Source organism: Athene cunicularia (assembly GCF_003259725.1).
Source record: "Athene cunicularia isolate RWA chromosome 1 unlocalized genomic scaffold, athCun1 chr1_part2, whole genome shotgun sequence".
Lineage (NCBI taxonomy): Eukaryota > Metazoa > Chordata > Aves > Strigiformes > Strigidae > Athene > Athene cunicularia.
Window position 1 is genome coordinate 77,088,021 of NW_020799092.1, and position 13,918 is coordinate 77,101,938.

The 13,918-nt window shown below is 38.8% G+C and overlaps 1 protein-coding gene across 1 annotated transcript in view; it reads right to left on the reverse strand.

The window, feature by feature from the left end:
- CELF2 (CUGBP Elav-like family member 2) overlaps positions 1 to 13,918 on the reverse strand; it is a 386,209-nt gene that overhangs the window by 294,194 nt on the left and 78,097 nt on the right. The window lies entirely within an intron of this gene.

Sequence of the window (13,918 nt, forward strand, 5' to 3'; positions counted from 1 at the left end):
CCACTCTAAGTACACAGAAAAGGCTGGAGCATGACGGAGTCGGGCCACTCCTGCTCTAGCCAATATTTTCTGTGAACTTGCGGGGAACTGGCAGAAACATTAATCTTCTTTCTATCCCCTCTCTCCTCCTGTTAAATCCGCTGCTAGGAAAACACTCTCTCGTGAAGCCCATGGGGAAGATGTCCCCGCTGAGACAGGATAAAAGACTCTTACACGACTCTTACTAGCCTGTATGGGTCCATCAGTGGCTCATATCCAGGAAAGCAATCTTATAGTCTGTTGATCTGTGAAAGAGCCCTCTACAGATTGTGAGCGAGGAGCGAGCCCCTTCTAGTTCCTGTTATAAACACACCTTTGCAAAATAAACATGCTACTGGCTTTTTGTGGCTGTATTTTACTGGATTCTGTTATCACTGCGATCACAGAGAGGTAAAAAGATAAAACAGACTGTGAAGGAATATATATCATCTTTTTTTTTATGCCGTGTACATTCTTAATTCTCTTTTCAATCCCCTGGTGTTGTAGGACGCTAAATGCACTGGAAATTTAAATTGGCATCCAGCATCCAAATCACTGAAAGAAGAAGTGCAGCAGACTAGAAAATGAAAGAAGCCAAAAGGCAAAAAAAGTGTAAGCGCAGCTGCTGGCATATTTCCCCTTTCTCTCCCCCTGTTTTGCAAGTCACACTATTTTCTAATTTGCAAGGAAAGAAATTAACCTGTAACAGAATGTCACAGTCTCTGCCACACAACAGGGGTTTATAGCATTTAAGCCTCAGTAAAAATTAATCCTAACTTGTAAATAAGAAGTGGATTCTCTTAATGATATAATGGGGCCAGCTTCTTTTCTCGTATTAAGTCTCTTGAGCAATGGAACCTATTTTACAACCACTAAAGAAACTTTTCCCAACACTTGAAATAGTGTTTTTTTGTTGTTGTTGTTGCTGCTTTTTTTTTTTTTTTTTTTTTTTTTTTTTTTTTTTTTTTTTATTAATGAAGTTCATCTGGGCCACTTCATAATTTAACCCCTTGTTGCATTTCCAAAGCTTCACATCCTTTAATCTGGTGTAGTGTTAAATGCATTTATTACTGGATCGTGCTGTCTTGAATAGAAAATGATAGTCATCAGTGTATCTTTAGGATACAGGGTGAACCTCAAAACCAAGACAAGTTTTACATTTATTTGGCCTACATTGGCAATGTCAAAAAAACCAAGCCAAGATCTCAGTGGGCTGTGATGATTGTCTTGTCCTGAGAGACAATCCACCCGGTTTGAAACAGAGTTTGCATGACACTTTGAAAACATGAATTGCTTGTATACATCTAATTGCCTCCAATGCCTGCAGTATGATGCTTCCCTGATTGGGTAAGATTCTACAATTATAAATGTGTTTGTATGACTAGGTACAACCTACCCCCCTCAAAACCTCAAACCACATTAAAAAAATCCAGAAAACATCCCAAATTCCTAAAAAAAAAAAAAAAAAAAAAAAAAAAAAACGGTCACCCTGTGCTACTTCAGGGGAACACTAAACTTTTGCAGATTCTCAGAGCTGGGATAATCTAGCCCCGGGCAACTTCACCCTGTTACTTAATTAGGCAAACATTAACAATGGGACCAAAGAAAGCAGTGTTTTGGGTATCTCAAATATGTAAACCATATTGAGAGCTGAAAAAAATCTCTGTTGTAGGGCTCCACAAGATGACTAAAAGAATAAAGCCTTCCTATGAAACCATCCTGAAAACCAAGGCAACCTATAAGAGCTTCTTTTTTTTGTGCGTCTCTAACATTTAATAGTCATGGAGCTCTTTGATATAAAGTTGCCATCTATCAAAGGGATCAGTGTTACAGAAATGGGTTAAATTTCATGAAACTAGTATGAGATCTAGCCCTTTCCGAGTTTTTGTCACCACTGTCCACTACAAAGATCTTTATTCCAGAATGTAGCCCTCCAAAAAGTTAAGATCTCCCCTTTCTTCTGCAAAAGAATGAAATGGTTCATCTTCATCTAAGAGATTCAGTGAACAAAAGATTGATTTTCAAAAGTACTTGGGTTGCTAAATCTTCTGGGAGCAAGAAATTTATTGGTAGTGACTGGGATACGAGTCCCTAAATGCTTAAATGTTTTTCTGCTATAAAACTAAGTTGTTTTGGAAATACTAAATTCAGTGCTTCCCCTTCCTTCTGTGAAATGTAATTGCTACAGGCTGGCTGAAGAGAGGATATTAACTGGGCCGCAGTTTAGTAAAGCTTATCTGCACAAGCACACGGGTAAATTAAGGTGATCTGGCTTGGAAAAGAAACACCACATTTCAGTGTAAGCATGTTTTAAAAGCTCTTGTGTCATTCCACTTACACACAGGAGATGTGGTGCAACACTGTTGGATGAAGTCAGTCAGAGCAGTGCTTTATTCTGAAGGTACGGCAAACAAAACAAAGCAAAGAGAAACTAAGGAGCAAATTGGCGGAGGGGAAATGATTAATTTTGATTTGCAGCATTCTTCTGATCGGATAAATTCAGCCCACCACATCCTATTCTTATATATTTTTTTTTTAATTTTACACGGATGAGGGAAGTTTTACATCCTGCTCTGTTCAATTCTATACCACTTGCATTCGCAACATCCACATGTAAAGTTTCATCAGTGTATGCTGTTAGACAAAAGACAACCCTGTGTATCCCTTACCCTATTTAGACTGTATTTATAAAATCCTAGTGTCATCCCTTACCCATACACACTATATTGCAATAGCTGAGCTATTATTTGGTCTTTTTATATAGCTTTTGCTGCTCAATGATAATTTTCGTCTAGCTTGTAAAGATTACCTATGCATTCATATTCCATAATTCTATCTTTCAGAGCTGTAAGGAGTTCAATTTTGATTTCTTTGAAACCAACTTCATGAAAACTGTTTGACCATAAAAGCTAATTAGCAAAGACTCTCGGTGTTAATCATCTGCAATAGACTATAGCTGGAGGATGCAAAAAGACCATTTCTTCCATAATAACTGCATTTCAGCATCATAAGCTTCATAGCAATGCAAAGGTAATGACATTTTTATTTTATCTTTTTTATGATGGGACTCATCAATATCACTATCCATTTTCGGGATTTTTTTTCTAACATCTGCTTGCAATATCTAAACAAAGTCTCTGGAGAATCATACAATCATTTTCAGATGCTAGTACACTGAAAATGAGGATTTTAAGATCCCAAGAAGCATTAATGCCATGCAGCCTAATAATACAAACATTAGCTCTGCCTTTGACTTATTCACATTACAGGCAGTTAAAAAGACCTGCTAAGACTGGTGCAAGACAAAGCAGTTGGTTTCGTTCTTTGAAACAAGGGAACTTCTGTATTCTACAATAAGGGTGGCCTCTGAGCAGAAAAGCTGGTTTGCTCCATTTGTGCGAGGTTGATGAACCAACTTTCTAGGAACATTCAGGAGAGAAAAGCTTGAGTAGAAAACCTGATACAATTTATATCCTTGGGGAAAAACAATTTTAAGCAGGGAATGGCAATATGATTCCTGGCTGACTTATTTTGAAAGAAAAGCCAAAGAATAATGCTGTACCAATCGCAATCCTGTGGCTTATACGGCCCTTGGAGATTTAAGCAACTAAAATCGTCACTAAGAGTAGCTGACCTGAAACTGCCCTTCTCATTCATAAAAACCAGCCCAGTTCAAATCAGCAAACTTTGGTGGCAACCTCAGTACTGGATAGGGAACATTCTGAGAAGCTTCACTAACCATCATGCAATTCATATGTTACTCGCAATCAATTCTTTTTATTGTTTGATATTTGCAAAGTACCACCAGTGTTCTGCACCAGCAGGTAAAGGCATGAAGAAAAGTTTCTTGTCACAAAGAGATTGCCATTTAGATACACTGTGTACTGACAAAGGAGAGTGTAATGGGAAGCAAAGAGTGAGCAGAGTAATTGAACGATGCATTTAGGCATACATTTTGTTATCTCTGTGGGGTTTTATGTTTGTTTTCTTCTTGACTTATTGAATTCGGTGTTCATACTTTTCAATCATTCATTAGCTAAACAGTTCTCTTGTGGTTTGCCTAGATTAGGAAATGAGGACTGGGACAAGCTAAAACTAGGAAAAAGGTGGTTATTTTGTTAAGCGGAGGCAGCTCACATCACTTCTGGAACACCTCTTGCTAGTTATTAGCATTTACCAGAGAGCTGCCTGATGGAGGCTATACTCCGCAGAATTAGTTTATTCTTAACACCAGTCAGTGAAGCCTTTACAGACAAGATGGTTTGCTGCAGACATTGCAAGTTGGCCAGCCAAAACTCAGCCAACCAAATCATTGGGATTTGGAACATAAAAAGAATATAGGCAGAATCTGTCTAATTAACTTGACAGATCATGGAAAATGGGCGATTCTTTTAGCATCTGTCAGTCCATTAGAAGTTATTCTGTGAGACAGTATAATGGAAAGGAATCATGGAAGGTTTGGGTTTTTTTTTTCCCCTCCTCATAAAGAGTCAACATGCCAGTTGGTACAATCCATTTCATATGACTTTTCTCCTCTTCAAAGAAGGTTTCCACACCTGAACCACTAACTCAGATTCCCTGTGTAGTAATGCCTGTTTTTTCCCCATTGAGTAGGAATCTATACAACCTATTCTAAATAGCTACCTGGGAAAAGTTATTAGGAAAAATGCCTGCTTCCCTCTGCTGACCATAGAGGAAATATTGAATGGCCAGCCCAGATGAGGACATCTGTAGTGTTGATGCCAGTATGCAATTACAGCATGTTTAGGATTCATCTAATGTCTCAATCAATACTCCATGGGAAACGTGGATCAGCAAACGTTACTAGTTTAATAAATGCCAAATCTACATAGACCCTTTCCAGCGTAGGCATCTGCCACTTACTTAGTAAGTATCCACATGGAGCCTAGTGATGAGAGAGTGTTTGAAACATGCAATGTTAAGAAAACAGGTAAAATTAAACACACATAAAGCATTTCAAAGATTCCAAATATTTAAAGCGGGTAGCTTTACAGACAGACTTTACATGACGCTACCGTCATTTAAAGGAAGCTAACAGTAAAATGAAGAGGTTGAGCATGTAGACCAAAGATGACATGACCGTCCTTCCAGCTAGGTCAAGAAAATATTTACAAGAGTGATTTTATTACAACAATGTAAGTAAAACTTCTCCCTAGCAAGGCAAGCAAAGATTGCTTGCTGTATGGCACTTTTGTTCCATATGAAATGCAGGAAAAAAAAAAAATTAGGAAATTTTACAGGGATATCCTTAATTAGCCAATAAAGTTGTACTTGTGGCTGTGGATATTATAATCTCTTGGGGCAATAATCACATCTCCCTGTGTGTTTCCTCTTAGTGGGAACAAAAATATCCTAAGCCAGCAGCCTGAGTCCAGTTGGTTTTCTCCATCCCATTATTGGACTATTATCGCTAACGGAAATAGAAACTAAATTCTAAAAATATAACCACGGTGCACATTCAGGGTCTCCAAAAGCAGACGGAGATCTTGTTAGTCAATATTATTCCTTCCTGTTGGAGCAGAAATCTGAATAATTCTTACATCCTCAGAAATGTCAGCTCAGGTTCAGTTCTAACTTTTAAACACCCACGATGCCCAAACTACCTTTTGACGTTATATTCAAGAAGTGAGAAGTTTTCAGGACAATACAGGTAATTTAGATACAGCTTAAAATGGAAGACGATGAAGTCACCTACATTTATATTCAGTGCTGATGTAAACCACTGCATGTAACATTTCCAGTCACTACACACAAATCCGTCTGGACATTTGGTGGACTTTCCTGGCCATACTTTGTTTCAGGGGCCAGTTATAACTGGCAAGGTGATTGTCATCTTACACGAAGAGGTCCTTAACTAGTGCGTTAGACTAAGTGGAAAACAAATTAAAAAAAAAAAATTCTTACAGATTCTTAAATTTATATTTAGGATAACAGTGTCCTTTCAACTATCCTTGCAGCATTACACCCAGAAGTAAATCAGAAACCACAGCTATTAGAACACGCTTACCCAACAGGTTTGGGGCCTCTTCTTTGAGAATCAGTTTAATTAAGTGTGGGAGATTTTTTTAATCTCATTTCATAACACTTTGTTTTTTATGAAGAGGGGAAAAAAATAACTTGCAAAACAAGTATCCCACATTCTGAAAGCTCTTTTTGGAACATATGGTCTTATCCTTCAGAAATTATGAGTTCTCTTGACACAGGCTGTGACAATCAAGTTGCATATGAAGTACTGCTATATTATAATTACTCAGTTATGCCAGGCTTTTCAACAAAACTTTCCCAGAAGTTCCTGTCACTCAAGTTTGAATGCGCATTCAGAGATTTGAAGCTTTAATGAGCCTTGATCAAGTTAAGTAAAGGCCCCACCCAGCCTGTGAAGCAATCTTTGCTAGCTATGCTGAGTGTCTTGGCAATAGTTAGCCCCAGGCAATGAATACCAAGTCTCAGGCAACTTCCAGAGAATTCAGAACGCTTCAGCCTAGAAACAAAAGTCTCCCGTGATAATGGCATCAACACACTCCCATCTCCTGGGAACAGATGGATCCATCACATAAAGCTTTGTGAAACAAGAAAGGAGCCAGGCTGGGAGCGTGGTACCATAGTACAAACTCTGCGTGCATTTCCTCAACACCTTCCTATAAAAAGACTCATTATTGACATTATGTTAATACATTTCATGGAGGTCACCTGATAGTCTCTTAACTTAATAATGGAGTGAATTTGGCTGGTGTATTAGCTGGTGCCCATGCGAGTTGCATTTTAAATCTAAATCTGAATTTAGGCTGGATGGAGTCTGCATCTCTTCCAGATCAATTCTGTACAACTGCAAACCCCTTACTGTAAAGATCTGTGCCCAGACACTTTTCAGTGAAGTGCAGAGTTTCTGATTTTGTCAGCTTTCTCTTTGCCATTCCTTTTCTAAAATCTAGAGCTTCCTCTCCCAAGGACATATAGAGAAAAAGAAATTAACAGTGATGAGCTCTGACAGCTCACTTCAGCACGGCAAATAGAGCTACATAAAGCCTATACATCACCCTAGTGAAATGTAAATACAGTTTAGGGCTGGACATATTCAGAATATGCCTCTGTTCACAGACTACGCCCTAGTCCATGGACTGTAGCTGCAGAAAACAGTAAACTTTTCAGCCACCCACCAGACATCACTGCAGCAAGCTGGATCCACAGATGGGAGCTCTTCATGGGTCAGCAGGCTCCAAACCTCCCTCTCCACAAGATGCAAGTAGATCTTCTGAACACACCAAGCAGATTAGCACAGAAATAATTCCAGCCTATGGCCAGATATTCATTCTGGGGACCTGCCAGACTTTCCACTCAGCCAATCCATTTTTAAAGACAGCGTCTTATTAGCGCCTTACAGTTCTTGAATTACTTTGCCGAGTCTTTCTAATGAGACAGCAATCTGTCCAAGGGTATTAAGAGAAGTAAATGATAGACCTTTACTTTCTGATTCAATTACACAGGTATATTAAAAGGTTAGGGGGATGGCAGCAGACTGTAACATAGGAAAACTTACACGAGCAGTTGTAACCTACAATTCATGCAGGAACAGCCTTGCGAATACTGGCTTTTTGGCTTTACAGAGAATTATGATCTTTACCTCCCCTAACAGGTAATAGCCACAGCACATTCACCTTCCTCTGAGTGAAACCGAATATAACCTTCAGCCCTATATTACAGAGCTTTCTGTATTCAAACCCTATCTAAACAAACTCAAAATATCTGCATCAGCTCTTTTTCTCCCATTTACATTTTACTGACCTCTAATTAAACCACTTCAGCAAGGTGAAATTTTTAAACACATTCTGCTTCCCAACATGCAAGCAATATCAAGAAATGACAATCACTTATTCCCAGGAAAGATAATTAGATATATTTCACTAACCAAAATGTACTCATTAACATCTAATGTTCAAAACCACAGAACAGATTCTCACTTTACCATGGTCTTCAATCCATCCGCCTAACTTGTGTGGTTTGCCAAAGGTACCACCCAGTGGGATATGCACATCGCTACAGTTCCTCACCCCCTTTGTTATTTCAAGAAAATGAGATTTGTAATCCCAGTCTCACTAAAATGACGACAAAGACAACAGCGAAACTCTTCCCATTTAGCTTCACCTTCTCCAGCGTGGACTTTTCCATGGGAACACTGTTGCGTAGGTGCCCTTCAAGACAGCAGTGAAAACAGACAGGAATGATTCATGTCACTCCAATACGGATCCGTAAAGGACTGTGGGATGAATCCCTTCACCTGAGAAGGTGGGGAACAGTTTCAAAGCCAAGTGGAAATAACACAAAACCCAGCAATGAGTCACACAAGCGGGAAACCAAATGGAAACTCAACATGTTTCCAATGGAAATGAGGCAATCTGGATTTTCATTTCCCTACTAAAAAGTTTAGAATTTATATTTAAATTTTTGATTATATGCATTTTCTCTCTCTTTTTTTTTTTTTTTTTTTCTGTGCACACTTCCCATAGAAAAAGAGTCAGAAACCTCCATTCATAGATGAGCTGCAAAGCAAAAAAAAAAAAAGCATCTTCAGTGGCAACCATTTTGTGTAAAGCACAACTGAATAAATACACTGAAACTGAGAAACTTCTGTTAGAAGAGCACGGGCAGGACCTTAGCTTTCACCATCATGTACAATTTGGGTTGATATGGTCCTGACAGCCTCACGAGCTGGGTCTTGTCTGCAAGGGTTGTGCACTTTGGTCATACCCCCGAGGCACCATGGTTAAAGCAGCACCGCCTGCCTGAGTCGTTGCTCCTCGGAGAGATGGTCCGGAGCTATGTAAGGGCATCCCAGGCCTCCAGTGGCCCCCCTGAGGAACACCACACAGCTGGGTTTCTTTGGTCTGTAGATGTAGTGATTTGTAAAAAAAGACTGTAAAAATCGTTCCTAGCTGGCAATTTTCCCCTACCATCAAAAGTGCATTCAACATGCAAAATTAAATGGGCTTTATTTCTACGTTTTTTTTGTTTGTTTGATTTTTGGACTGTCTTTCCTGAACTCAAGCACTTCCCCAGCCTTACCCTGTCAGCTGAACACTATCATGTGTCTGCCCTCCTTTGACCTCTGGTCATGGGAGCACAAGTCACAGGTTATAGTATTAATCCATGCAACCTCTGCCTAAACCTATGAGATTCACACAAGCTCTGGAAGAAACCACTCCAAAGCAGGAAAAACTCTTTGTGACACATCCTTTGATGCCCTCCATCAATCCAGCAACATTTAGATGATAACATATTGCGTTCAGTCACAAAAGAACATACTTTAAATAGTAGTCTTGTAACAAATTTGTAAACGCAGTTAAGCGGCAATAATACTTCCCTTCATGCTTGCTTTTGGAACAGCTGCTGTCACTGTTGCAGACCATCTGCAGATAGGGAGGTAACTTAGCAAGTACCTTCAAAATCCCTCTGCTTAATGAGTAGGTAAGGAGCGACAATCAAAACCAGAGCTGCAGCAGTAGATGCTCGTCATTCTGTGTTCCCACACTTCTAGCTCTTAGGACTAATTTCAAGCTTTTGTTGACGAATTGGACCTGGGTTGGTTGAAGCTGAGCCACTGAAGTCAGCGTTGCTGAGAACTGCCCTGCCACATGTGAAAGCATTTCCGTAAGCACCACAGGGATGCAGTCTAGCTCAACCACTCTCTCTTTATTCTTTAAAATACCTTTGGTTTTATTTTTAAATATAAAGATCAGTCATTTGCTCCATCTGATGATCGCTCTCAGAAGATCTAAATTCACAGCTTGGCTTATTACCGAGCTTTTCCTGAGTTTGGAAACAAAGTTCACCTTCTGGATTTTGATGCAGGGCAAGACATCCTGATGATTTAGTGGGGAATTCAGCACAGAGGAGCTCAAGGGAAGGAAAGGGCTGGGATGTGTAGAAAAGTGCTTGTTGTATGGGCAGCAGGAGGCAGCTCCACGCGTAGGAGGTGAGAGAAGGCAGCACGCTGAGAGTGGGAGAAGGCTACAAAGAAAGTCAGCTCTGAGAGAGGAGAGTGAGGAACATAAGGAATATCACAGTGTGTGGGATGAGATGAGAACAGAGATGTAGGTTTTCAGAGAACTTTAAAACAATTATAGGTTTTTACCATGGGAGGTTCTGTTTGAGTAGATCAGAGCACTTGCTTCCTTGTTACATGCCTCGAATTGGAGTTTTCTTTGAAAGAGCTTGCTAACACTGTTCCATACTTTCAATTAACATTTTCTTTAAATGCTTTAAGATAGTTTCTAGATATATTAAAGCCTTACTGATGAAATCTTGACTATAATTTACATATCTGAGTCAGATTTGCATTCAATAACAAGACAGCTTTCCAGTATTGAGCATGCCATCAATAGCCCCCTTTACTAACATCTTGCTGAATTTCCCTTGCTGCATCATTTACTTCAAATTCAAAAGGCTACAGATTTAGCTGAAAGGAAGGAGACAGCGATATTATCAATGATCAGGTATCTTTTCCAGATTTTAGGCATGTACATTGTTCAGCCACCGCCTGACATATCTTCAGGAGTTTTACAAGAGACACAAGTCTATTTAAGATTATTTTATGTTAAAAAGAAAGGGAGAAAGTGTTCATACCCTTCCCACAAATAAAGCACAAAGTGTAATTATCTTTCTACAGTACATCTGCACGCTTCCATGGGGGACTTTTAATTATAAAATCATATCTGTTATCAAGTCTCAGCACCATAAAGCACATATGGGATATGTGATAAGAGCCTTTTTTTTTTTTTTTTTTTTTTTTTTTTTAAAGACTGGTGTTTGAAGCAGATTTTTTTTTGGAAAGCATATTTTGAGAATTTCTGCATGTAATGAAGACTAAAAAACATGGTGAGAGAAGCAAAGGATGACTGATGGATCGCATGCCTGATAGCAGCAGCCCACTGGCGAGCGTTCCATGGGCAGGACTGGACGCAGGAAAATCGTGTGCAACTGTCGCTAGTCATTATGAGAGGTTTTTACACAGGCAGAATATTATCAAATATGGGTTTGGTGGAGGTTTTGGGCTTTTGTTTTGCTTTGTGTGTCATTGCCTTGGACAGTTTAATAGGAGAAAAATCAGATTTGATGCTTCACCGTAAGATTTATAGAGACCATAAATCTTACAAGCCTCTTGAAGGTCAGAAGAGACCAATTTTGATGGATGTAGAATACAGGGAAACAGAAAAAAAAATAGTCATTTTGGACTTTTCCTTATTTATTTGTAATCCTTATTTCCTTATTTATTGTTTTTGTGAACTCTAGTCATAATTCTTTAGATCTGCACCTTGTCTCACAGAATAAAGACAATCCAAAATTGAATTTAAAAAAGGAAACATGGTTTTGGTTCATCCATAGAAAGCTTCCCAGCTGAAAGTCAGAACACTGGACATCTGTATCTCTTGAAAAGGTAGAATATCAGCAGTTATAAAAACCCTAAAACCCATAGAAAACAAGGGTATAAAGCATCTTGTTATTTCTTTGAAAAGAGGCTTGGGTAGCATCTGAGATGATTTTCCTGCAGATATTTCTTTCCATAGCTGCCTCTTCTCAACTTTTCCAGCCTGTCTTTCAAAGAAGCTGCTAGATAATATCAGATGAAGAGATGAACCACTGGCTTCCTCCTAAACAAGAACTCCTTTGCTGCTCTAAAGATAAACAGCTCCTGTTCCGTGTTTCCTATTATACACTACCCAGGCCCCACAGCATACCACAAGTTAATAAAATATCATCGACTTAAGATCAAAATTTGAAAACCTGCATTAGAATCACAAGCCAGACCTGACTGCCAGATTTTCAACATCTGCCTAAGCTCTGATTTTTTCAAATGGGTGAATGTCTAAAAATGTCTGTTATGTCCCTGGCACTGTGAGACATAGTCATGATGGGAATTTATTTCCCATTTATGTTACATTATCTGATGAAGCTGCTGGAGAAAGTCAATCACTCACAAGATAAAATGGAAGACAAGAAGAAATGAGGTAGAGTCTCTTGCTGCCTTGCTCTAACTATACAGCACTACAAGAAAGTAGAACTGGGAAAGTTTTTCTCAGTCCTTAAAGTAACTTTGTATTTATTTTTTTTTTTAATCACTTCGAGTACTTGCCATTCATCAGACTCACTGTTTTTACAGAAAAACTTCAAGCAATCAATCTAAAACCCCTGCATTAATTCTAAGAGGTTCAGAGACCAGAGAAGTACTGGGGTTGTGGCATGAGTTCACACATAGCTCAGACAAATCAATATCCCCTTTAAACCACATCACTCTTTTTCACCTTGCAAGTTTTGAAATAGAAGATATAAGTTGCTGCTTTAACTGAATGCTTTTCTTATATGATTTCTTTTCCCATTCCTGCACGTGCAGTATTATCCTGGGGGACACTATGAGTTTGTTTTTTTTTTCCTGCTCCAGCTACTGAACTGTTATTTCCACAGGCATTCTCCGTAACACAGGCGAAAAGCACCACCACTGCATTATTTCTAGAAGAGAAAGCTAACGTGAAATGCCAATTAAAAGTTTCTACTATTGCAAGTTCACAGTGGATTGAATACTTTCTTTAGAAGTAGGAGGCAGCTGTCAAACATACAGCTCTGGACACAATTGTGCAGCTCCTCTAAAGAATAGGTCACGGGGGGAAAATCAATAAAGTACCCTTATCATTAATCATTTTCTGAATTTTTAAATTAGCCGGAACATATACAAGTTGTATTTCAAGTTTCTTTTGTTGCCACCTTCTACCTTGTCTCTCCATCACTCAGCACGCATCCTCTGCTTTGGTTGCACAAGTTTCTGCTGACGCCGCAGCTGGCTGCTGCACTGAGCCCAGAGTTCCTCTGGGGTCAGAGGTGCAATATCTATTCTGTTATTAGAGAAATTACTCAGTGCAATTCCACAGTTCAGCAAAACAGGCTTATTGCTTGTACGCACTGTGTGTGCATGCCTTAACAAGCACAAGTTTTTCTACTTCTGTTCCTTCGTGGAAACATTCATCTTTAACAGCTTTAGAAATGTTCGTGAGTATAGTTTCTTTTTCTACTTAACTTTAATAAGGAATTACTATCTTGCATATAATAAGGTTTCTAAGGAGCTGGACTTCCCATCTCTCCTATAAATTCAGAAACAAAAAAGTGAACTCTATTCTTTAGGTAAAAACTGAAGAAAGTAACAGGTGGTTTTTTAGTAGCGTGATTACTTTTATTATTACATTCTGAATATTCAATGTTAGCAATAACCATCTCTTCTTGTGAATGCCTTTCCAAAATCAATTGCTTTATCCAAGTTATCTCTATTTCTGCAGGGGCAGGACCAGGGAAAAGCAATGCTATTTCTGCAATATTTTATTCTATTTACTATCAGTGAAAATAAGAAGGTCTTTTTTACAGCTGCACATCCTGTAATGTCAACTCCAAGCAATCAGCTAAAAAACCCCCAAAAAAACCCACAGTCACTTTGCAGGTTTAAAAAAAAAAAAAAAAAAAGAAAGAAAAAAAGGAGAAAGAATCAATTCATGTTGTCACAGTCTATCTAGAGTCATACTGTCCCCAGCCATCGATACAGAATGAGAACATCTGGGGATTCAATTACTCATGACATGAATAATAATATTTCATTTTTGTTAAATAAAACTTTATAGTTGCAGGAACTTCTGCTTACTTCACCATATGATCCTGGAACAAAAGCTACCAGCAACTGAGCCACAATTTCTTCGACATCCACAAATGCATCGGTACAGGTGCATCTGTAGTCCCCAGCAGAAAATCATAATAAATAAAATAATTTTTGAACATCTAGTTAAAAGGTGGACTCCTGAGCTCCAAGCCCTAGCAGATTTCCTAAATGTCATAGCCACCCCTTAAG